The sequence below is a fragment of the Orcinus orca genome, chromosome 21, assembly GCF_937001465.1.
Source record: "Orcinus orca chromosome 21, mOrcOrc1.1, whole genome shotgun sequence".
Classification (NCBI taxonomy): Eukaryota; Metazoa; Chordata; class Mammalia; order Artiodactyla; family Delphinidae; genus Orcinus; species Orcinus orca.
In genome coordinates this window covers 8,960,463-8,985,932 of record NC_064579.1, presented here as the reverse complement: position 1 = coordinate 8,985,932, position 25,470 = coordinate 8,960,463, and positions in this window count along the sequence as shown.

Genomic DNA, 25,470 nt, shown 5'->3' with positions numbered 1-25,470 from the left:
AGCAGTAGACTTACTTCTCAACCTTCCAGTTGCCAAGACCATCCTGATCTTCAGGGAGTCTGAATCCGAGCTTGTGCAGAAGTCATGGCACCTGCTTCTTCTGGAACTTCAGTTTCCTACCTTGCCAGCCTCATGCCCACCATGTGCTTCAGAAATGGGTAACAAGCATCACGGCGGTTTGAAGAATTGAGCTTCTATTTCAGTAACTGGACTGTTTCCCTAGTATTCTTTTAGTTCTCAAGTCCTGAGGTCCTCTTTGGAGTGCCCATACTGGGAGCTGGAGACCTCTTCCGATCTTGGACCTGGTTGGTGACCAATGAAAAGAATCTGGAGTTGCAGGCAGGCAGCAATAGGAAAGTCTTAAGATTTTTTTCCCAGATGATGATGATGAGGATGATGATGAGGAGGATGAGGATGAAGATGATTTTGCTTTTTTTTTTTAATCTATAGAAGTCCAAATCATGTCTTAGCATAAGCACTTTTTAGGGCTGACTTCTTTTTCTGGATTCTCCTCTGTAAGAGCAGGCAGTAACAGAACAGTGAGAAGCCAGGCTGAAGAATCTTTTCTAACAGGGGAAAGGAATTTGGTTGTTAGTAGGTTGTTAAGCTTTTCAGAATAACAATGTAATTTTTCAAGATTTTGTTTCTTGTACCTGCAAACTAAAGATCGTCACTCACCATTTGGTATGGCAAGAATGAAGTCAGTGGCCACTGCAGTCGCTGACCTTCAACACACCCAGAAAGGAGTTCAAGGCGGAGATCAAGAAAGAGGCCCTCTGTACTTCGGGAAAAACTAGCAGAGCAGGCCTTCAGATAGATAGATATTTTCAGGGGAAAATGTTCTGAACCCAATTTCTTACATCTTCTCATATCTAGAAAAGTACTAAAACCATTAACAGAGACTTCTGCTTCTTGTGACTAACGGCAACGTTCTACCGAGATGTGTGCTTGGTTGCACGTACCCCCTTCACAAAAATCACGTATATACTGACGCTCCCCGCTACTTCTTTGGAGCAGCTCCTCAGAGCAATCTGCGAGGCTGTCTCCCAGGCTATAGTCCTCAGTAAGCTCCAAATAAAACTTAACTCAGCTCACATGGTATGTTGTTTTTTTTTTTCAGTTGACCTCCCTCTAGATTTCTCTGTAGTGACTTTACAAGAGAAAAAAAAATCAAAAAGTGTCGTCGACTGAAAAAAATGCACAATGTGAGAGTTGTGAGTTAAGTTTTATTTGGGGCAAAATGAGGACTATAGCCTGGGAGACAGCTCTGAGGAACTGCGCCAAGGAGGTAGCGGGGGAGCTCAGAATACATGTGATTTTGGTGAAGGGGGAGTACATGCAATCAAACGCTTATTTTTTGCAAAAGGTTCTGCTAGTCTCGTGAAGGTCACTGCTAGTCACGAGGAGCAGACGTCACCATGAAGGATCTTAGTACTTTTCTAGATATGAGGAGATGCAAGAATTGGGCTCATAAAATCTTCTCCTGAAAATATCTGACTATCTGAAGACCTGTTCTTCCAGTTTTCCCCAGAGCGCAGAGTGCCTTATTCCTGATCCGCACCCTGAAACTCCTTTCAGGGGGTGTTGAAAGTTAGCAGCTGCAACAGCTCATAATTGAATCCTTGTAGAGGTAGATGACAAGTGCCAATTTGTAGTTGACATTGTCCATCATGTAATCCAGCTTTAGAGTTCCCATTCCAAGTACTAGACTAATTTTTAAAAGCCTTTGGTGGGTGTTTTTAGAATGATGATTTTTTTTTTTTGTACTAGGGAATATGAAGGACAAAGGGACAGGTGTATTGGTCAACACATCACAACAAAGAAGCCTCAGCTTTGCCTAGTAGACTTCTATTGTCATCAATCCAGAGCATAACTAAGTCCAGTCTCTGCAGTACTGCTTGTTATAAAGAATTATTTCCTGTAATCAGATCACCAAACATTTTCTTTATTAATGTAGGTGGGTACAAGGCATGGAAGCAGCTTCCTTGAAACAGATATGACAGCTATAATTCCAGCATGGAAAATGCTGTTTTACGAATTTTTATTTCTATTGAAATCTTACTATTTCTGGGGAAAAGAAATCTATAAACTGACTTGAAGTCTTTAAAGACAGTTGGTTTAAAATATACTTAAGATAGTTTTAATTTTCATTTGGATTTACTGTTGTTATATTCGTGTGGCAGGTGTGAAGGTAAAAGACCACTTATTCACTGTTTAACTTCAAAATGGAGCAAAAACAAATGGCAGCCACAGCAAATTTGACCACCTCATCTTACATGAAACGCAAAAGTGTTCAAATATTCTTAGGGATTAAGGCCGCTTACTGCTGCTTGATGTTTGACTGAAATTTCCTTGAAGAAATTGATGGAAAGTGAACTTTATCTTATAATAAAGAAACACCTAGAAAGTTTACTCTCTTTCTGCCTCTTCCTTCTTTTTGACCCCTCACGCAGTATCCAAACCCATGTAAACCACCAGACTTCTAGAAACAAAATGTCCAAACATATTTTTTGCTTTCCCACAATTATTTAATTGTCTTCCTAATTAATTCCACAGTCTGAAATAAATTATTGACTTACCAGACTTTCTTGTTTTCTGTGACAGCTTCAGCAGTAAACAGGCCATTAACGATTCATAATGAGAGGACATGTTTGTTTTTTCCTTATGCTAATTTGGTACCCCATTAGAGACTTCCTCTGACTCTTTTCCGTAGACTTATTTTGGAAAAGGGTGACAGACTGCTCATCCCTATATCTTTGAATAAAGAGATATTTCAAAGGAAAAACCAAACTCTGTTTTGCCATATCCAACTACTTAGGCAGAGATGACTCGTGACACTATCCTTTTGTCCTTTTCTTATCCTTTTTTTTTTTTTTATGTTTTGTCGAGGAACTGCAACATTCTGTATGTGGACTGAAACATTCTTGACCTGGGTTATTTATCAATACTCAGAGAGTGTTTCCAGACAAGGTTCAAACTGATTTTCTATGAGTCTTTGCTATAAAAAGAGATCTGAATATTCCTCTTAAAATATGCCTTAAAAGATGAGTAGGACTTTACAGAGGATGGCATCCTATGGGACAAAGAATATGGGCAAAGAGAAATTCAAGAAAAACGCTGATAGGGTGGTGAGTGGTATGGAGCAAAATATTGGGCTGGCCAAAAAGTTCTTTCGGGGTTTTCCATAAGGTATTACTGAAAAACTCGAAAGAAGGTTTTGGCCAACTCAATACAATCCTAATAGATATTTTTCAGTTTGGAGCTTAGGGATAGGAGAGATCGGTAGATAAGATACCTGATTTGGGGAGGGAATAAAATGCCTTGTTGGAGGAGGTCATTGAGAGAATGTAACTGCTGGTTGAACTGAGATGTGGACCCAGGCAGACTCCTCACTTCCTTCCCTGTCCTTGGAAAGTAACTTCTGCCCACTGTTCCTGCACTAGCAGTCTTTTCAAGGACACAGCCTTGAGAGAGCAATGTTTTACTGAGACCATCTGGATGAGATAATGTGACTTAACCCTGTTAAGGCTTCTATATAGACTTTGAAGGTTCTGGCAGGTGTAGAGATCTACTTGTCTTGCAGCCACTCAAGACAAGCCTTGTATATAAGCTCCCTTCCTTATTAAACCTGTCTGGAGTGGTCTGCCTCTTTCTACAGTGTCTCTGTGCCCTCCTTGTGTGAGAGCTGGTTTCAGATTTCAACTGGAAATTCCTGAGGTTGCAAACCATCACTCGTTAAGTTTGGAACTGAGCCATAGGGGATAGGGAACCATTCTTGAATCAAGGGCAGGAGAGTAATCATCAGAAATATCACTTGTCTCATGTTAATCTGGGAGTTACTGTGTGAGTTTTGATTTAGAAAAAAGAATGACAAAATGAAGGAAAACAGGATGACATCACTCAAATTTAATGTGAGAAATTTGGTAGAGTCAAGAGTAAAAAGAAAGTACATTGACTAGAGAAGGTGCTTTGGAATTAGACGTGTGTTCAAACTTAGCTTTGTGTTTCTGTTTCTTCATGTATAAAATTGGGGAAGTAACGCATACTTCATAAAATGAGAAAATGTAACTTAGTGTTGAGATTGGCATGTAGTAAGGATTTAATAAATTGTGATAAACTTTAATAAATAGCTATGAAGTATCAATAAATAATTATAATAATATTTATTTATATTATATTAATTATTTATATTATCAGTTATATTTATTTTTATTATTATTTATTTACAATTATGTTATTCTTTAAGAAACATTGTACAAATCTCAAAAGTTTGTTTTTGAACCTTCGGTTTAACTTCTTGGGTAAAACAGAGAATGATGGTTCCATGATAATAAATCAAAATTTTGGCAGGTAGTATCAAGCAGAAGTTGATCAGGAGAACAACAGAATACACTGTATTTTATTTAAGTCTTCTACTTTCTTTGAGAGCAGAAAAAGAATATTTGCTCAGTTAAAACAGCACGTGAAACCTAGAAATTGTGCACCTTCCTGGTCAGAAGATCATTTGTTTAGACCCAGGAGTAGGTGGCCCCAAATCTTCTTTCCTCTTCATCCATGCCCTTTGCGATGCAACTTTGCATTTCCTTCTATCAAGAGGCAGAGTTTCCCCACCTCCTGATTCTGAGTTTGGCCACATGATTTGCTTCGACCCATAGGATGTTAACAGCTGAAGTGAAAACAGGGGCTTGAAAAAGTGCTTGCACATTTCCCCTTCTGCTTTTGCTCCTCTGCCCTCACCAGGAGAACATTCAGGCCAGTCACAATGAGCCAGGCCAAGTCATCCCAACATCGTAGATGAGGTCCTCCTAGGCCAGCTTACCCTCGGCACACTTCCAAACACGGGGAAGCCAAGTGGAGCCCAGCCTAAATCACTGGCTCACAGAGGTTTGAACTAAGTAACTGCTTGTCATTTTAAGTCTCTAAGTTCGGAGAGGTTTGTGGCCACAGCGAGCTGATATAGTCCCACAAGAGCACCAGTCTGAGATGGACAAGTACAGTGCTAAAGAAGAAATGTAGAGATAAGTATTTTTCCATTGTGAGACACATGATCCTGAACTGATGAAAAAGAAACCCTGGACGCTCAGGGTTAGTTTGAGATCTATGCCTCTTTCCTCTTCCTCTCCTCACTACGACCCCGCCCCCTAGCCCTAATCAGACTCAACTCAACAGGAAAATCTTCAGCAAATAACTAGAAAGGATATGATGGTGTATCAGGAAACAAAGAGTGGAGAAAAGGAATCATATGCTACTTAAATTGGCGAAAAATCATGAAATGGCAACGGTTCTAGAGTAAGATGCTTTCATATTTGGATCTCATTTCTGGCATTTATTAGATGTGCAATGTTAGAAAATTTACTTTGTTCCCATGTATAATATCAAGATGTCTACTTTATTATTTATTTATTTATTTTGCAGTACGCGGGCCTCTCACCGTTGTGGCCTCTCCCGTTGCGGAGCACAGGCTCCGGGTGTGCAGGCTCAGCGGCCATGGCTCACGGGCCCAGCCGCTCCGCGGCATGTGGGATCTTCCCAGACCGGGGCATGATCCCGCGTCCCCTGCATCGGCAGGCGGACTGTCAACCACCGAGCCACCAGGGAAGCCCAAGATGTCTACTTTACATACATATTTTTTGAAGAATCATATAGGAAAGACAATTGGAATAGAATAATGGGATTCCATACATAATGGCTTTCTTTGCCCCGTGGCCACAAGACTTGCCTATTCTTGAACTATTCTTGTCTTAATCTTGACCATAGACCATGCCTACTTTACCTGAATCCTTCATGAAGGAGAACACTTATGTCTCTTATCTTCCCATCCACAAGAGTCAGCATAGAAGCCAGTAAAATATTCTTAATGTCTATTAAATGAACAAATGAATTAATAAACCAAATCTCAACTCTAAGCAGCAGCTTAGACATTTGCCACTGTTGTGTCAGCTCCTGGGTTTCCATTTTCGAAAAGCAAAGCTTGAAAAAGGCTTCCTTATTTAGAATCCAACAGTATTAGTTTTAGTATTAGTATTAATCCCATTTCCTGCCTATATCACAGAGCCATGGCAGAGGTTTATGGGAGAAATATTAATTATATGGAGATCCTGGAGGTAAAAATAAGGAGGCAAGAAAACACTGGGTCTGTTTCCATCCAAGTTTTATGTCCACCTCTCAATATATATTGAGGATGTCTCAATATATATCCATTGGAAAGGTGAGCTCTGAGAAGATGAAAAATTTTAATCGTAAAAGCCCATGTTATTAGTGCAGTCAAGTAGAGGAGCGATGAGGAGATGCATAAAATAAGTGGAATACCACGTAAATTGATCTGAAAATTACTGGTACTTATACTATCTCCAACGAAATGATTTATGCTAATTCAATGAAATATTTCTTCCGTTAATAGCCTTAATGCTCTGAGCGGTGGGAAAGTTACGGAAGCCGAAGAAGCAGGCAGTTCTCGCACTTACCTGCTCCTGGGAAGGGCACACCTGCTGCACAGATCTTTAAAAGCTTTAGCTTGTCACAGGGAAATAAATTCTATAGAGCTGTCGCCAGGTCTTCTCTGTTTACCCTTCCTCTTCTTCTGGGCGTCTAGTGTGGCATGGAATGTCTGGACTGTGAGCTCATGTCCTGGGGGTAAAAACATAGCTTTACATCCACTGATTTTCTTAAATGAAGTCATCAGCTCGTTAGAAGTCTGTCTTTATTGGCTGATGAATCTTTACTCTGCTTTTTGTTTTACTTTGTTTTGTTTTGTTTTTCAATGTTTTTAATTTATTTATTTTAAATTTTTTATTCGAGTCTAGTTGATTTACAATGTTCTGTTAGTTTCAGGTGTACAGCAAAGTGAATCAGTTTTATAAATATATATATATATATATATATATATATCCATTCTTTTTCAGATTCTTTTCCCATATAGGTTATTATAGAATATTGAGTAGAGTTCCCTGTGCTATACAGTAGGTCCTTCATGAATTTGAATGTGATTGTATGCTTGTGTTTGTATGTATGGGATGCAACATGCAACAAAGGATTTTTTTTTCACTTCTCTGCTGTAGTGATTATCCACTCAGTATATTCTGTTCCTCTTGAAACTGGCTCAGCCTAGGACATTGGGCTAAGAAAACTGGAGCACCCAGATGTGTCACACTCCCTCCTTTCTTTTCTGTTCAAAACATCTGTTTAAGATTTACAAAAGACTGAATTATAGGGTTCCCCCCTGCTTCACCATTTATCTTGAGCAAATCAGTTCTCTCTGAATCTTAGTTTTGCCACCTGTATATGGGGAGTCACATTTACACATGCATTGAATTAGGCAGAGGTCTGCAAAGCGAAAGCAAGGATATGAAACCAGCAAGCTGAATTTCCAATTTTGTTTTTATTCTTATGACTGTATTTGATTTATTCTAAGAATTTTGATAATCATACTCTTAAAACATTTCATGTACGTGCACATCATTTCATTTCTGTTTCTCTATAGACCTGGAGCAAATGAACTTTAGTTTAAATTTTCATCAGCACAGGTACTAAGTAGCTGTCCTTGCTTATTTGCAGAAGAGCCACCTACTATACTATATTCCAATTTGTAGTCTGAAATATGTTTAGCACCTGCTACAAAATATTTCCTAATGTCCTCCGAGAGATCCCTTTATATGATTTACAGTAGTTTTCCTAGAAGATCATATAATCAGTTAATGTGCATTTATTAAGTTCCTGTTCTGTGTCTAGTACTGGGTTTGTTACTGAAGATGCTACTAAAGAAACATAAGAAAATCTCTGCTGACCGAGAGCTCAGAATTCATTTTTGCTAGTCTTGTGACCCCAACCAGAATGAATTTTACTCTGTGTCAATTGACCTCTTTGAAAGTGATGGGCTGAGCTGATAAGTGATGATAGAAACATCCAGAGGGATGATGTACGTAGCACAAAAGGTTGTGCAGCCTGTGCCCTGCCCAACTCTTGGGAGTATCATTCACATAGTCTACAAAGTAAGTAATGCTCCTAAGAGTTGTGCAGTGTCCAACCTGCCCAACGATACATTACAGCTCTGATAAAAAGTATAACCTAATGGGAGTGAGAGGTAGGGCAGAGTCTGAGCTGTGGGTTCCTGTAAATCACACATATGATATTTCACAGCTATGGGACCTTGTTATAATTATCTTCTCTAAATCTCAGCTTTTCCCACCATTAACATCAGGTTTATAGAATAGTTCCTCACTCACATGTGAGGATGAAGAAGACAAGAACAGTTATATATTCAGTCCACTACTGATCACTGTAGTACATTTTCATTTTTAGTTTTTGCTACTGCTTTTATTTTTAATTAAGAGCTTAGGAGAGCCTCTGCAGCCTTTCTTAATCATTCAGCTATTCAAGTTATTCAGAAAATTTTGAGTGGGGAGTGTGCGTGCATGTGCGTGTGTAGTGGTGGTGATGGCATAGAATCTCTCTCACTAAAGATTTAAAAGGACAAATGATTGCCTTTGGGGAACGTGGGAGCAATCTTGAGAAGAATGGATTAGTCTCTATAATCTTACGATCAGTCTCATGCTTTTTGATAGATTATTCAAGATCTGCTGATAAGAGAATGCCTGGGCTGGTCCTGTTTCGATGTTTATTTGGAGTGTAAACGTATATTGCTATCACTTCACATGGTTATCATGCTGGATTTTGCCAGGAAGAGTAATGCAGTGCAAGATGATTATTTCTGAAAAAAAGAGGCATTTTTTCAGAAAAAGAGGAAAATTGAGAGCTCTTAACCTGATGTCCCCCTGTCAGAAATGCACCCACTAACGAGAAAGACTTACAAACACCTGCAGTTCCTATCTTCTTGTTCAGGAGGAGTGCGTGTGTATACTCATGTGTATTGGAGATAGGATTAGGGAGAATGGGGATATGGAGATATAGAGAATTTTTAGATTTGATACAAAGATATATGGTCCTTACTCCAGCTTCCTGCTTGCTTAAAAGGAATTAAGCATTAAAAAAAAGTATATGCCATATTAGTTTATAAATGTTTTTAATCAAAAAGTATAAGCATACAATAAAAATCTGAAAACTAAGATTATGGTGTTTTCTTTCCTCTTTTCCTCTTAGCATTATTATTTCATTTCCTCTTGGTCTATTTCCCATGCATTTGTTTGCAGTTCTTTAACCACAGTGCATGTATTAATTTGCATGTTCCTTTCGCACTAATAAGTATTTTTTGTGTTGCTAAATCTTTTTCATTACCACTCATTTCAATCTCTGTAAAGCACTGTAAGACTGAATATAAACATTTTATGAAATCATCATCCTACTATCGGAGAGCTTAATGGTTTTCAGTTTTTTATTATAAATACTGCCTGATGGTCAACATAATGCATAATTCCTTTCCCACATTTTGTTTCTTTTTTTCTTTGGAAAGGATTTACATAATAGAATTACTTGTAAAAGGATATGAGTATTTGCATGGTTAAATACATTTTCTGGGGGCCTATTTCTTGAGAAGATGTAGATGTGTAGGTTTTACCAATGTATCCTTCTAAATTCCCACTTTCCAGTCCCCAGGTCCTACCACCAATACTCCTTCCAAAAGATGTAGAACATCACTGCTGATGCAGAAGTTGACTAAATCTCAGTAACCCCTAAAGGCAGTGTAATTCCAGCAGAGGTCTGAATCATCCTGCCTGTTAAATAAAAGCAAAGTTTAAATTACAGCTAAAGCCACATATATTCTGAGCTTTATTTCCCTTGTTTCCAGATGTAGAGAGTAAAAATGTACCTTCTAGATGAGACTGGCAGTGGCAGAGTAGCTCAGCATAGTTTTGGTGTTAAGGAGGGCATGGGAATTGCAAGCAGCTCACCTGTTTCTAGAGCAGTGAGGGAGAGGCCCAGAACTCTAGAGGGATGCATGAAAAATGGCTTAAATATTAAGCAGCTACGTCCTGTCATTCTGGTCTGAGTGGGTGAAGAAAATACTTAAATAAAAATTAAATGAAAGAAAAGGGGTAAAAATAAAATCATACAAAGCACATGAAGATGAAACTCTGCATACAAACACAATTATACATCTTTGGGTGAAATCCATAACCAGTTTTTGGCAATACCCACCTGACTCACTCATTGAATTGCAAAGTGAGAGAATATAAAATCAGAGTTGACAATGAGGTCTTATTTCCCTCTTTAGAGGTTTTAACTGAATAATAAATCATACAGATCCAGCATCATGGACCTCTTAGGATTCAGTACCATTCTCTTTGTTGGTGCCTACAAACAATAATTCCTACTATGTGATACACGTAGAAAGCAAACCTCCCTCCCTATTGCTGCCACCTCCCGGTCCAATTAAGCAGATCAATAAGAATAGAGAAGGTTTGCTTACTCTAGTCAGCGAGAACAGAGCTGGCTATGCATCTGAAAAATCTCCAGGTGTTAGTTCTCTCTTCATGTAGCTGTCAATTTTTTTTTTTTTTTTTTTGCCTCTCACTGTTGTGGCCTCTCCCGTTGTGGAGCACAGGCTCCGGACGCGCAGGCTCAGCAGCCATGGCTCACGGGCGCAGCCGCTCCGCGGCATGTGGGATCTTCCCGGACCGGGGCACGAACCCATGTCCCCTGCAATGGCAGGCGGACTCTCAACCACTGCTCCACCAGGGAAGCCCCCAAATTATTTTTTAAGATACAATTTTCTCAGATATTACATGTAATACATGGGTATCTGCCTGTTAAAAATTCCAGCACTCTGATACGTAGAGAACAATAAATTATACTTTTAGCTTCCCTCCAGTCACCTCAACTGTCTCAGAATTAATTTCATTAACATAATTAGTCATAGAAGCATACAGTGTCTCTCACTCCTTACTTTTCACGTACATTTAGATATATTTATGTATTATATACAAACACACATACATATATAGTTTAGTTTTAAAAATTAATAATATTTTACTATAGACATTGTTTTGTGACTTAATAATATGTTTTGGAAATTTTCTCTGTCATTATAATATATATATATACATATATATGGATACCTCATTCTATTTAAATGCTACATTGCATTCCATTTGCAGTTGTACAATGATTTACTCAATACTTCATTATTGAAGAACACTTGATTAATTTCCAGATTTTAACTTTACAAAGCAATGCTACAGTACAGTATCTGTGTATGTGTGTGTGTGCGTGTGTGTGTGTATTTATTTGTGAAAGTATCAGGATAGACTTCAAGAAGTAAAATTGCTGTGTCAGTTAGGCTTGAACATGTAAAATTTTATTAAACCTTGTGTAATTGTTCTTTCACAGTTTAAAAGAATGCCATTTTTTCCTACATACTTGCCAATATTAAAGATACGTTTGTTAAATTAGAGTGGAAAAATGCTGCCTCTTGTCATTTTTCGTATATCCTTAATTATTAGTGAAATTGAGTTTTTTGAGTGTTTCTTGCCTAAATTGTAGTTCTATTTTTGTGAATTTCCTATTCATATTTTCCCATTTTTTTCTTCATGGTTCTTTGTCCTTTTAAATTGATTTATATATATTTATATAAAATTCATATGTATATAAAAGACTTTTCTCTTTGGCCAAAAGCATTTACTTAAGATTTTTTGTTGACTGTGATATACTAGGAAGAAGGTGAAAGGAATGGGGATTGAGGAGAGAAACATAAATTATATTGTTCTCTTATAGCATTGTTCTACAGAGATAGCTATTCTTGTTGTTTAGAAAAATAGCACTTTGTAAGATCTTAGAAAGATTATGAAACATAAGTTTTAAGGATTAAATGAGTATGTGTATAAAACCACTGGCTTTCAGTATGTTTCCCACTCACGTCTATGTTTTAGTTTATATTTTCATCCAGCATTTAAATGCAGGTTTCTAACTGAATCCAGTGGATATCGTTTATGCTAGACAAGTGATAAGGTATCATGTTTTAAAATTTGGTTCGTGGCATATTTACCCATCATTACATTTCTCTTGCTTACAGAACAGATCTTTATTCCTCATCAAGAATAGATAGGTATAAATGGTAAAACTTACAATTTCCTAAATTTAAACTACTACTATAACCTGATATCCAGTTCCAGAATGAATCTTATTGATTAAATTCCTATCAATATACAGATGTTTGAAATAAAACCAAATACCTTTCTCACCTGCACTTTTCACTCACTTACTTTTTAAAAAAAAAAAAAATTTTGTCTGCGTTGGGTCTTCATTGCTGCACTCGGGCGTTCTCTAGTTGCGGCGAGTGAGGGCTACTCTTCGTTGTGGTGTGCAGGCTTCTCATTGCAGTGGCTTCTCTTGTTGCAGAGCACGGGCTCTAGGCGTGCGGGCTTCCGTAGTTGTTGCACGCGGGCTCAGTAGTTGTGGCTCACGGGCTCAGTAGTTGTGTCTTGCGGGCTTCAGAGTGCAGGCTCAGTAGTTGTGGCGCACAGGCTTAGTTGCTCTGCAGCATGTGGGATCTTCCCGGACCAGGGATTGAACCCGTGTCCCCTGCATTGGCAGGCGGATACTTAACCACTGCACCACCAGGGAAGTCCTCACTCACTTTCTTTACCATGGAATGAAATATATTAATTCAGAATTCAAATGCATAGACCTCGTTTTATTGTGTTTTGTTACTATGCTTTGCAGATTTTGTATTGTGTACATATTGAAGGTTTGTGGCAATCCTGAGCAACTCTATCAGCACCATTTTTTCAACAGCATTTGCTCACTTCATGTCTCTGGGTCACATTTTGGTAATTCTCACAACATTTCAAACTTTTTAACTATTATTATATTTGTTATGGTGATCTGTGATCAGTAATATTTGAGGTTACTATTGTAATTGTTTTGGGGTGCCAAATTCAAAAATTTCAACATTTCAAGATAGATTTAGTAGATTATTTTCCTAGGCTCTTTTTTCACCTTATACTCGTGCTCATTGCAGAAATTTCCCCAGTGTATTGTAAATATTTCTATATCTGTCTCTCCACTGTTTTGTTAGTATGGTGATAGCAGGATCATTATTTTCTCCATGTCTTTAATGCCTAAAATAACTCATAAAATGTAGGAGGTTTACCCAAGAAACATTGGTTTTGTATATTTGTGGATGGAATACCTGCCATTGCTCACCAAATCAAATTAAATACACACCTTTGACTTGGTCCTGACCTATCTTTCGTGGTTCATCTTCAGTTCCTTCAACTCTCCAAATTGCCCGTGTGTTACAGATCACCATGCCTTTGGTAATTCTGTTTCTTCCATCATAAATGGCCTAATTCCTTTCTGCTTCCTTGTCCCACGTTGTCGTTGTCCTAAAAGGTCTGTACAGTATAATGAAGGAGAATGGATTTTGGAGTTCAGCTTTGGATTTCAATCTAACTTCTGTTCTTTTCTAGTCCCATGAGTTTGGTAAAGTCACTCCCAATTTTACAGTTGAAATGTAAAATGTTACCATCCTATTTCTCTCACAGAGTTACAGTGAAAATAAATCTGAGGTAATCATATGAAACTATGTTTCATAAATTGTATGCTAGAATGCAAATTTCTGGTCCATCTTTCTACATTTCCCTTTAAAGTTTCCTTCTTGGATCTCTCCTATTCACTTCTCTCCCTCATACTTTTCTATAATGAATGGAATGAGAAGTACAAAGTATTATCTTCAAATATAGGAACTTAGTTATGTACTACAGTTATTTGTGATTATTTTAGGACCAAGAGAATGTCCTGTTCATTTTTGAATACCTACAGCCTCTTTAAAAATAGTTTGCATAAAAATGAATGATGATTGGGACTTCCCTGGCAGTCCAGTGGTTAAGACTGCCTTCCAGTGCAGGGGGTAAGGGTTCGATCACTTGTCGGGGAGCTATGATCTCATATGCCTCGCAGACAAAAAACCAAAACATAAAACAGAAGCAATATTGTAACAAATTCAATAAAGACTTTAAAAATGGTCCACGTCAAAAAATCTTTAAAAAAAAATTAATGATGACTGGAGGGATAAGAGAAGATAATGGCTAGTGTAGCTCTGACTTTAGAATCGACAGTGTTCCTTCTATAGCAAAAAAGAAGAGGGAAAAAAGACTCCTTTGCTCTTATAAGTCTCATAAATTTAATTGTGATGATTCTTGATTATTTTGAAGGAATAATTTAAAAAGTAATAGAACAGTGCTTTGCTCCTCATGGAAAAACTGAATGATTATTCTGATGAGATCACAAACCACTGTTTTGTTTCTCTCCTTCCTTTTTTTAAAAGCCAGGATAGGAGTGGTTTACTTATTTCAAGAGTTTAAGTCTTAAGTCGTGTTTTGTTTGAAAGAAGTATTTTATTTTTATTTGAGTTCATGGAAATTTTGAAATTGCAGGTAATTTCTATTGATTTACATAAAAATAAGGAATGTTTCTCTCAGGAGTTACATAGACAGCTGTCTCCTGGATATCATCCTGCAGGTTGGTAGGTACTAGTTTCTCACTTGATTGTTGAGTCACTCCCAGAATCATGTAATTTGTCTCCTCTGCATAGAACAATAGCTTGCCCATCTCAGATAACTGGACAGGTGAGCTGTTGATCTCACCTTCTTCAGGCTTTCTAAGACTCCCTTTTACCCCTTTACCTCTGAAATGAATAGCCCTACTACCATGCAATCTATAATCATATAAATGTAATTGTGACAAATGCAAATCCAAAGTTGTGCAATTAAAATATGAATAAAGTCTGATTTTATGAAGGTAATACAAAATTATGTAAATGCCCCAAATTGAATTTTTTTTTTTCCAGAATCACAGAATTCCAAAGTTGGCAGGCAGCATGAGTTGTGTTGACATTGTGACTGCTACATGGCAGTGCCACTTTAGCTGGTGAACAGAGAGATCTGCCATCATTTGACAGGATTAGTTTCACAAATGCATATTTCAAGTTAAATGCGGCCTTCAGGATTCCATCCCTCAAATAAAATGCAACCATTCTGCATGCAAATGATAAAAAAAAAGGCTACACAGAAGTTGTGCATAATTGGTAATCTGTAATAAACAAGACATTTATATGGATGGATAAGAAAAAAGGGTGGAAGAAAAGTCAGAATCCAGGAATAGATCGTAGTAGGGGGGAATGAAAGAAGCCAGAATGAAGACATTCAGAACAGAGTGAACAAGGGATAGATATTTGATGCAGAGCAATGCTGAGTGCAGGGGGAGGGACGTGGGAGCACAGAGGGGGCTCTAGGTGCCCAAGAGGGCCTAACATTCAGGACAATACTAACCTTCCAACCATCCCATTTGGTCCATTTAGCTCTCAAATGGAACCAGGAAAGGCTAGAAAGGGCAAGAACAGAGACTCTGCTCAGAGCTTCAGCTCAGCAGCTGCCCTCCTGTCACCATCAGCACAACCTGGGGACAAAAATATTCAACTGGTTCCTGTCTATACTTGAATCTTCCTCCTGTATTAACTGAGGCTCTTCCCTGGCTCTGGTCTTGGCTTCTATTTCCTCCTTTGTTGTCCCTGGGATCTCTTTCATTCTGTCTTGGATAAATATGTGGGTTTATTCATTCCACATAAATGGTAATGCTAGCTACCACTTGATGAGTACTTTGCATCAGGCTTTGCCTCATGTACTTTATCCAGTGATACATGATACTTATCTCCTCCCCCAAAGGAGTACTGTCCTTAATACACTTCACTTTTTATACAACACGGAACATGGATGTCCAGTTTTGCAATATGAACATAATTTCAGGGGGAGTAACACCTATTAATTAAGAGCTTATGAGCAGGGTCCTGTCAGGCAATGACTTCCATCCTCCCACAATGCTTTTGTGCTAAATGTTCGTTTGGTGTCTAGATCCCTACTCGTTGTGTTCTTGTATCCCAAGGTCTTGCGTGCAAATTTAGTGCTTCATCTAAAAAAATACTGTGATTTTATGCAAAAACAGCTCCCCAGCACTTTGTGTAACTCCTTTTACACAATCTCTGGACAACTGTGAAATGGCAAGCACCGGTATTGCAGCTGCTCTAAGTTCCTAGTTGTTTAAGGAGGTTTATACATTTTATTAGTGTAATAATAGGTTTTATAGTTAACTGAATGTGTAATTACAAGTGCATATTATCCATATTACCAGCTTGATGTTTGGGCTTAGATTTGTATCGATTGAAACACTGCAGTTTTAAAATTAATTACAAAGAGAGTTAATGGTCATTTAAGTTTTCCCACAGGAGGGAAAGTATCGGAATAAAGTATGCTTGGGTAGTGGGGGAAGATATATAATATGATAAGTGCTTTAGGAGAGGTGTGATGGGGACAGAATTTATTAACATGCCACTGATCCCTTGAAGAATTCCTGTCAGCAGTAGAAACATAAACAAATACCAGAAAACCAGCAAGATAAAATATGGGTAAAGATAAAATGTGGTGGACAAAGAGAGAGCATAAGTCATGTGGTCTGGGTACTGGGTTTTTTTCTTTCTTTTTAATTGGGGAATTGAACAAGTGACCCTGCCGTAGCTTTGGGGAATGAGAGAGACTGAGGTTGTACAGGACAGAGGCTTTAGAGAATTGTGGGTCATTAATCGGATCTGCTTTCAATGTTCTTCACAAGTCACAAATAGAAAATGGAGTTTGTTTTTAATTACTTTGGGTTGCTGGGCTGTTATTTATTTTTATTTTTTTTTTGTGGTACGCGGGCCTCTCACTGTTGTGGCCTCTCCTGTTGCGGAGCACAGGCTCCAGATGCACAGGCTCAGTGGCCATGGCTCACGGGCCCAGCCGCTCCGCAGCATGTGGGATCTTCCCGGACCGGGGCACGAACCCACGTCCCCTGTATCGGCAGGCGGACTCTCGACCACTGCACCACCAGGGAAGCCCAGTTTTTTCTTTTTAAATGACACTCCATGCAGAGACTAAATAATGTGGGACCTGGGAAGTGTTCAGGATGGACAGATACACAGTGTGATAGGAGAGCAGACATCAGAGGTACCAAATCAGACTGAAGTGGGAGGAGGGCAGATAGGGATTCTGAAGGAAGCGGAGGCATTTGAAAGAAGGAACTATTGACCTGAATCCTGAAGAAGGAGGAGGGTGTTTCCTTTGATGGCCTCTGCCCGACCTTCTACTTGAAAGATCCTAAAATGCAGTAGTAAGAAGAAGGCCTCTGGCCCCAGTTTGCCTGGATTCTCATCCCTATGGCCTTTGCTAATTGATTTCTCTGGGCTTAATTTCCTCCTCTGAAAAATGGGAGCAAATGGAATTACCTATCTTACAAGGTTATTGTAAAAGTTATTATATTAACATGTACCTGACACAAAGCAGTGTAGTATAAATGTGAACGATCGTTCTTTCAGCACGCAGCAAAGCAAAAGGGAATAAAACATATGCAGGGCAACAGTAGGCAGTTTTGAATAACTGAAATTCAGAGTGTGGGCAGGAGTTGAGGCTGAGGGACAGAAAGGGACAAAAGAATTTGGATTTTATCCTAAATGCAGTGGGAACAATTGAAGCGTTTTGATGGCTATCAAAGAGGCTTGTGCAAGTTTCCTGATGGGAGGGACTGGTGGTGGGTAGAGCTGGGTGTTGCCAAGGAGTACTACCCAGAACTTCTGCTGCCAATGTCCCTGTCCTCATGGTGAGCCACAGCCACCCCCTGCGTCTGCAGGAGACCCTCCAACACTAGCAGGTAGGTCTGGTTCAGTCTCCCCTGTGTTCACTGCTCCTTCCTCTGTGTCCCGATGTGCACACTACTTTGTGAGTGCCCTCCAAGAGTGGAGTCTCTGTTTCCCCCAGTCCTGTCGAAGTGTTGCAATCAAATCCCGCTAGCCTTCATAGTCTGATTCTCTAGGAACTCCTCCTCCCGTTGCCAGACCCCCAGGTTGGGAAGCCTGATGTGGGGCTCAGAACCTTCACTCCAGTGGGTGGACTTCTGTGGTGTAAGTGTTCTCCAGTTTGTGAGTCACCCACCCAGCAGTTATGGGATTTGATTTGATTGTGATTGCGCCCCTTCCACTGTCTCCTTGTGGCTTCTCCTTTGTCTTTGGACGCGGGGTATCTTTTTTGGTGAGTTCCAGAGTCTTCCTGTTGATGATTGTTCAGCAGTTAGTCGTGATTCCAGTGCTCTCACAAGAGGGAATGAGAGCACATCCTTCTACCCCGCCATTTGAACCAGTCTTTATGCTTTACTTCTAATGGAGGTGGTGTGGCTGGGTAAGAAAAGATGCTGAAGGAGGCTAATGCTGCCAGGGAACCTGGCTGTTGGGCCCTGCAATCACTATGCTCAGGCTGGGCATGAAGTTGCTTATTGGGTTAAAAGAGCAGGCAGCTAGTACTTAAAGTAGCCAAGGTTTGGGCTGAGTGTGTTTTGTTTTGTTTCGTTGCCTTTTAAATTTTTTAATGAACTTCCTTTTTTAGAATAGTTTTAGATTTACAGAAAAACTGACACGATGGTATGGAGAGTCCCCACAGACCTGTACCCAGTTTCCCCTATTATTAACATCTTACATTAGTATAGTATGTTCGTTATGATTAATGAGCCAATATTGATACATCATCATTAACTAAGGCCCGTAGTTGACTCATATTTCCTTAGTTTTTACCTAACGTCCTTTTTCCATTGCAGGATCTCATCCAAGAAACTACATAACGTATAACTGTCATGTCTCCTTAGACTCCTTTTGGCTGCGGCAGTTTCTCAGGCTTTCCTTGTTTTTGGCGACCTTGCCAGTTTTGAGGGGTACTAGGTAGGTATTCTGCAGATGTCCCTCTATTTGTCTCCTGTTTTTCTTATGATTAGACCAGGTTATAGGGAGGAAGACCAAAGAGGTAAAGTGTCAGTTTCCTTGTATCATATCAAGGACACGTAGTATCAATGGATTGCCTTGTACAGTCATTTTGTTTCTTGGACTTTTTTTTTTAACATTTTTATTGGACTATAATTGCTTTACAGTGGTGTTGTTAGTTTCTGCTGTATAACAAAGTGAATCAGCTATACATATACATACATCCCCATATCTCCTCCCTCTTGCATCTCCCTCCCACCCTCCCTATCCCACCCACTAGATGGTCACAAAGCACGGAGCTGATCTCCCTGTGCTATGTGGCTGTTTCCCACTAGCTATCTATTTTGCATTTGGTAGTGTATATAAGTCCATGCCACTCTCTCACTTTGTCTCAGCTTCCCCTTCCGCCTCCCCATGTCCTCAAGTCCATTCTCTACATCTGCATTTTTATTCCTGTCCTGCCCCTAGGTTTTTCAGAACCTTTTTTTTTTTAGATTCCATATATATGTGTTAGCATACAGTACTTGTTTTTCTCTTTCTGACTTACTTCACTCTGTATGACAGACTCTATGTCCATCCACCTCACTACAAATAACTCAATTTCATTTCTTTTTATGGCTGAGTAATATTCCATTGTATATATGTGCCACATCTTCTTTATCCATTCATCTGTCAATGGACACTTAGGTTGCTTCCATGTCCTGGTTATTGTAAATAGAGCTGCAATGAATATTGTGGTACATGACTCTTTTTGAATTATGGTTTTCTCAAGGTATATGCCCAGTAGTGGGATTGCTGGGTCATATGGTAGTTCTATTTTTAGTTTTTTAAGGAACATCCATAGTGTTCTCCATAGTGGCTGTATCAATTTACATTCCCATCAACAGTGCAAGTGGGTTCTCTTTTCTTTACACCTTCTCCAGCATTTACTGTTTATAGATTTTTTGATGATGGCCATTCTGGCTGGTGTGAGGTGATACCTCATTGTAGTTTTGATTTGCATTTCTCTAATGATTAGTGATGTTGAGCATCCTTTCATGTGTTTGTTGGCAATCTGTATATCTTCTTTGGAGAAATGTCTATTTAAGTCTTCTGCCCAGTTTTGGATTGGGTTGTTTGTTTTTTTGATATTGAGCTGTATGAGCTGCTTGTAAATTTTGGAGATTAATCTTTTGTCAGTTGCTTCATTTGCAAATACTTTCTCCCATTCTGAGGGTTGTCTTTTCGTCTTGTTTATGGTTTCCTTTGCTGTGCAAAAGATTTTAAGTTTCATTAGGTCCCATTTGTTTATTTTTTTTTTAATTTCCATTTCTCTAGGAGGTGGGTCAAAAAGTTTCTTTCTGGGATTTATGTCATAGAGTGTTTTCTATGACATTTCTTATGTTTTCTAAGACATTTATGTCTTAGAGTGTTTTCCTCTAAGAATTTTATGGTGTCTGCCCTTACATTTAGGTCTTTAATCCTTACATTTAGGTCTTTAATTTAATCTTTAAATGGTGATAGGGAGTGTTCTAATTTCATTCTTTTACATGTAGCTGTCCAGTTTTCCCAGCACCACTTATTGAAGAGGCTGTCTTTTCTCCACTGTATATTCTTGCCTCCTTTATCAAAAATAAAGTGACCATATGTGTGTGGGTTTATCTCTGGGCTTTCTATCCTGTTCCATTGATTACTTGCTCTTTTGGGGGCCAATCAGTATGATACTCCAGCAAGAGAGTGGATAAAATGGTGCCCCAAACTATAAATTAAATGAGAATTATCCAAACTCTGTGCTGTGAGACAATGGAATCCTTTGTGAGGTTAATGGTGTTGAGATGAGGTGTGTTTCTTCTTGTAAATTTCACTGGGTTATACACTATTAATTTTCAGGGATAGCAGATATAGACACAACTTTCTAAAAGTTTATTGATTATGGAGAACACCTCTTGGCATGCCCCAGGATACCAATATTCTACTGAATATAGCTTGGGATATACGGTATCAAATCATAGTCTTAGAAGGTAATTCCAGCTCATTCCTCTGCCTCTTGAATGGGTATGTATAAACAATTTCAGAATTAGATGTTCAATTGTCTCATCTAGAGAAAATTCCTTATAAATCATCTTATTATCTTAGTTTCTTTAGAGTTAGAACACCTCTGTCAGGTGGACTCCCTCATGCAAAGGAAGTTGCTTCCCTAATCCATGTAATTAACAAAAGCCAAATGCACACCTGCCTAAGAATATCTTTTCCAAAGGCTAGCCATGGGGCCTAGAGTTTCCAAATATTTATTTCATGTTTTTCTTAGGGGATTATTTCTTGAAGTCTCTGTTAAAATGGAGCCAAGACTTAGACAGATCAGCCAGAAATCCCAGGGAGTGGATTTATCGGAGACCTTTAGAACTTAGATGGTAAACACGGAATCCTAAGAAGAAGGACATAAAGATGTAGGACATGGCACAGTTCCCAGGAAAGCAGAGTTAGTGAAGTGGATTCCAAAGCATGATCCTAACTTTTCCAAAAGGCTCTGTTGGGCTGCACTCCATAGGCCTGCAAGCCTCCTAGTTGTCCAGCTTCAAGATCAAAGAAAGAACCCGGAGACAGCAACAGAGATATCAATGGTTTATTGGATAGGGGGATCTTACATGTCTGAAGCAAAAGGTCCTGGAGTGACACCCCACCGTGTACAGAAGACAGCAGACAGGACGTGGCAGCAATCTTCACTACTCAGAGGAGAAGGAGGCTGCCATTTATAGGGGCATTGACGTCAGAGTGACTCATCAGTTACCAGGGAAACCAGCTGCAGGTGCAGGGAGCAAACATGTGGGTAGTTACTGATTAAGAGAATTGGATAGTCATGTGAGTGAAGTAGGGACTGGTCAAGCAGGGGATATACAGAGAGCAAGAGAATAGCCATCTTGAATGGCCTGACCACAGAGGCTCCTTTCAGGCAGTGGGTCTTTGTGGGATGATGGCAGAGGCCTTCCAAAATGGAAAAGAAACAGCGGATGGAGAAGAGATGGAGTCCTTAAATAACTTCCTCTGTGAACAATCTTGCCCCCAAAGATTTATCAAGACTTCCTGAATCCCCAAGGATAACAAGCATCTAAAACACCACCAACAGCCACACCGAATCCACCAAAACTCTTCAGGCACGCTTAGGTGGAGAAAAGGTGGCTAAGACACGATTTCTTTGTGGATTGTATCTTTCTTGATGTCTGGCCAAATTTGCAGCTTCATATAATTTACACTCATGATTTCGCGAAGCTCAGGATTTAAAATCTTTCGATTCTACGATTTTTGACAGGTTTGCTCTGTCATCCTCCTTCATGTTTCCCTTTGTATTTTCAGCTCCAACAGGTGCAGATTTGCCAAAATGAATGTTAATTGCCTATTTACTGTCTCCTGGCTTGTTCAATTTACTCACAGATCGTTTCCTATTCAGAGACCTGCAGCAGTTTGTCTCTCATTTACTTCCTTAATCGGTTCAGGTCCTAGGAAAACCACATTTTTAAAAACGTACCCTTCTAAAACCTCACTTTCATCCACAAAACCCCTCCTGCACTCAGAGCTGAGCTAGTCCTGTTGAAAAGCAGACAGCAAGAAACCAAAGGAATTAAAACATCCCTGGGCTGAATTTCCCTTAGAGCCAGTCATCAAGAAACAAAGAACAAATAACTCTGCAGATACATTTTTCAACAAGCTTAATTCGACCTTCTTAATTTCTCATCCATTCAAGGGTTTTCCTGGAGTCCATCCCTTCTACTTAGTAGCTCAGTAGTACGTTTCGGTTTCATCTCACTGATTTCATCACCCTAAATCATTCATTCCATTTATTCTGATGGCGAAGCCAAGGAAGGAAGACGAGCAGAAAGCAAATTCTGTGGCTTATCGTGAGAGACTGCTTAACAGGTCTCGATCGGGGATGAGATGAAAAGTAGTCTTGGGTTTATGGGGGTACTTAGAATATGTGTTCCCAGGTTACTAAACTATGTGTTTGCAGTTGAAAACTCATACTTGGTTTAAGATTTCAATTTCCCCTTTTAGATATAAAATGCATATATATATATATATATATATATATATATGAATACATATATATTTTTTCCTCATTAGTTGTATTGAACTATTAATAGGAGTCAGAGAAAAAATAATTTGTCAACATCTATCGTATGAGTGAATATATGCCCAACCTAGGAAAGGGAAGTTGGGGAAAGGTACTATAGTTCTGAGAGTTTCTATTTGCAAACATAAAAGCTCTATGCACAGAGGTGATGTGTGCCTGGATTTTGGCATCATGATGCCTTTATATCAGGCATAATCAGTATGCTGTTCACACATGCAAGCCTCAGCATTGGGGAAGACTAGATAAAGGCCATGATCACGTAATCTGATTTGATTGGACCAGTATACCTGGATCTACATTGACCTAGATCAGAGAAAGCTACAGCTTAAGTGATAGGCACAAAGGCATGGCTTACAGCTGGCTGTTCAGTATGGTAGCTGCTAGCCATGTGTGGCTATTTAAATTTAATTTTCAACTGATTAAACTTAAATACAATTAAAAATTTAGTTCCTGAATCACACTAGCCTCATTTAAAGTGCTCAGTAGTCGTATGTGGTTAGTAGCTACTATATTGGGCAGGACACGTATAGACTAATCCCCTCATTGCAGAAAATCTTTTGAAGGACACTAGGGAAGGACCATTGTTTTATGGATATTCAGAGCACTTAAGGTAGCTCTGCCCCCCCCCCAAAGAATATTCTGGTCTTTATGTCCTCGAAGCAGCCATATCAGAAGAAATAACTGACTTCAACTAGATAGGAACTTCCCTTGTTACCATCTGAAGGAGCATTGCATTGAGGTCTTTGTGGGCGGGGTCAGGAGTGGGGAGATTTTATTTCCAAATATGGAAGGACTAGGTAACAAAGGAATTTTCTAGTGCAAGAATATATCTCCTCCTCAGAGACTTTATTTTTTCTCATGGGAAGGCTGAAACAAGTACATATTGATGTCCTTTTCTCCATTTATTAGAAATCATCTTACTCTGTAGTTTAGTGAGACACCCACCTCTGCCATAGTGTGTTTTGCACTTGTGATTTACAGATGTAAATATGATCTTGTTTCTTATCTTCACCTTATTTCTTAATCTAACTACACACCCTCCAGGTTGTTCTACCTCCTCTTTTTCCAAGAGTTGTCTTTTAGGAATTCTTTCTAAACCTTCTGATTTCCTACCCACTTATTTGTTTCCTATCATTCTACCTACATGTATGTGTCTGGCTTCAGGACTGGCCATTTTGCTTGAAAACAAAACAAAACAAAACAATTTCAGCTGCTTGAAAGAGGCCATCACTATTTCCATGAACACGATCCTTGTTCTCAGTCCCTCATCTCTTCCAAGAGTTTGATTTGATGTGCTCTCTTCCTTTGAGGGCTACAGATCACTTAGGTGAGACTATTTATGTGAGTTTAATAATAAATGGTTAAAAAGTAACTTTAAAGTGAAAATGTGGGGAAAATAGAGTAAACAATTTTTATAGGTGTAATAATTTCAATAGTGTTTAAAAGAAAAGGCATAGAAAAGTTTGAAAACAATAGGCCACATTAACAATGGCTATCACTGTGTGGAAGAAATATGGACATGTAAATCTTCTTTATACCATTTTGCATTAAAAAACACTTTCTTATAAGAAAACCATTTGAAACAGCATCTATATGGCTACGATTGTGCTGTAAGAATTATTTTCATTTTTGTTCCCTTCTAACCTGTACCAACATATTTGTATAATTATATTTGTGGTCTGCATGCAATTTTGTTTTCTGTTTCTCTTAAAGAAATGGATAAATACATTTCAAGTAAGAAAACATGAATTGTATGTCAAAAAAAGAAAAGACATAAATCTAGCTCTGGAGACCTTGATGTCTAGAGAGGAAAATAATAAACAAGCTGTATCTTGATAAATGTTAGAATAGAGGCACAAAGTTCCATAAAAACATAGAAGAGAACAAAAATGGACAAGACAGAAAAGGTTTTATTTAAAAAAAAAAAGACATTCAGATTGCCTCGGGATTCCACATCACTATACTGATTAATTTTTTAACAGCTTCATTATATTTCAATCAAGTGATATGTCAGATTTTACTTAACCTAATTGTCTAATTATAAGTATAATAATGTCAATGTCTTAGTTACTTTCAAGCTTTCACTACCTTAGGTAGTGTTACTATGGTCAACCTTAATTCAAAAATCCTACCTCTAGGAATTTAGCTAAAAGAAATTGTTTTAAAAAATTGAGATAAAAACCTGCAGTATTACACTGGTTACCTGTAATTTATAAACATTTTCTTGACTGTCATTATATGTTGACAAATTATTATTATTATTACCTTAATTATGATTATATAAATTTATAAATTTTGCACTTACTTTGGTCCTTACTTCATCCTTTAATATTTTTGTCCTTTGGTCTTTTTTGGCCTTGGTTTCTTCTTCTTTCCCATTTTTCTGATCCACCATATGTCCGTACTAAACATTCTTGGTACATGCTTTGGCTCAAAAATCAGATATTGAATCATCAATTGTTATCCGGACTTCTAAGTGAGCAATTCTGAGTAGCCCATACAGTGACTAAGAGATCAACTTAGTCTTGGCTTGAGTTATATTTTAATTCAAAGGAGACTAGTTTATATGTATATATATAATATATATGTATTTACTACTTCTGTGTGGTGAAAGCCATCATAAAGAATCAAGTGAATC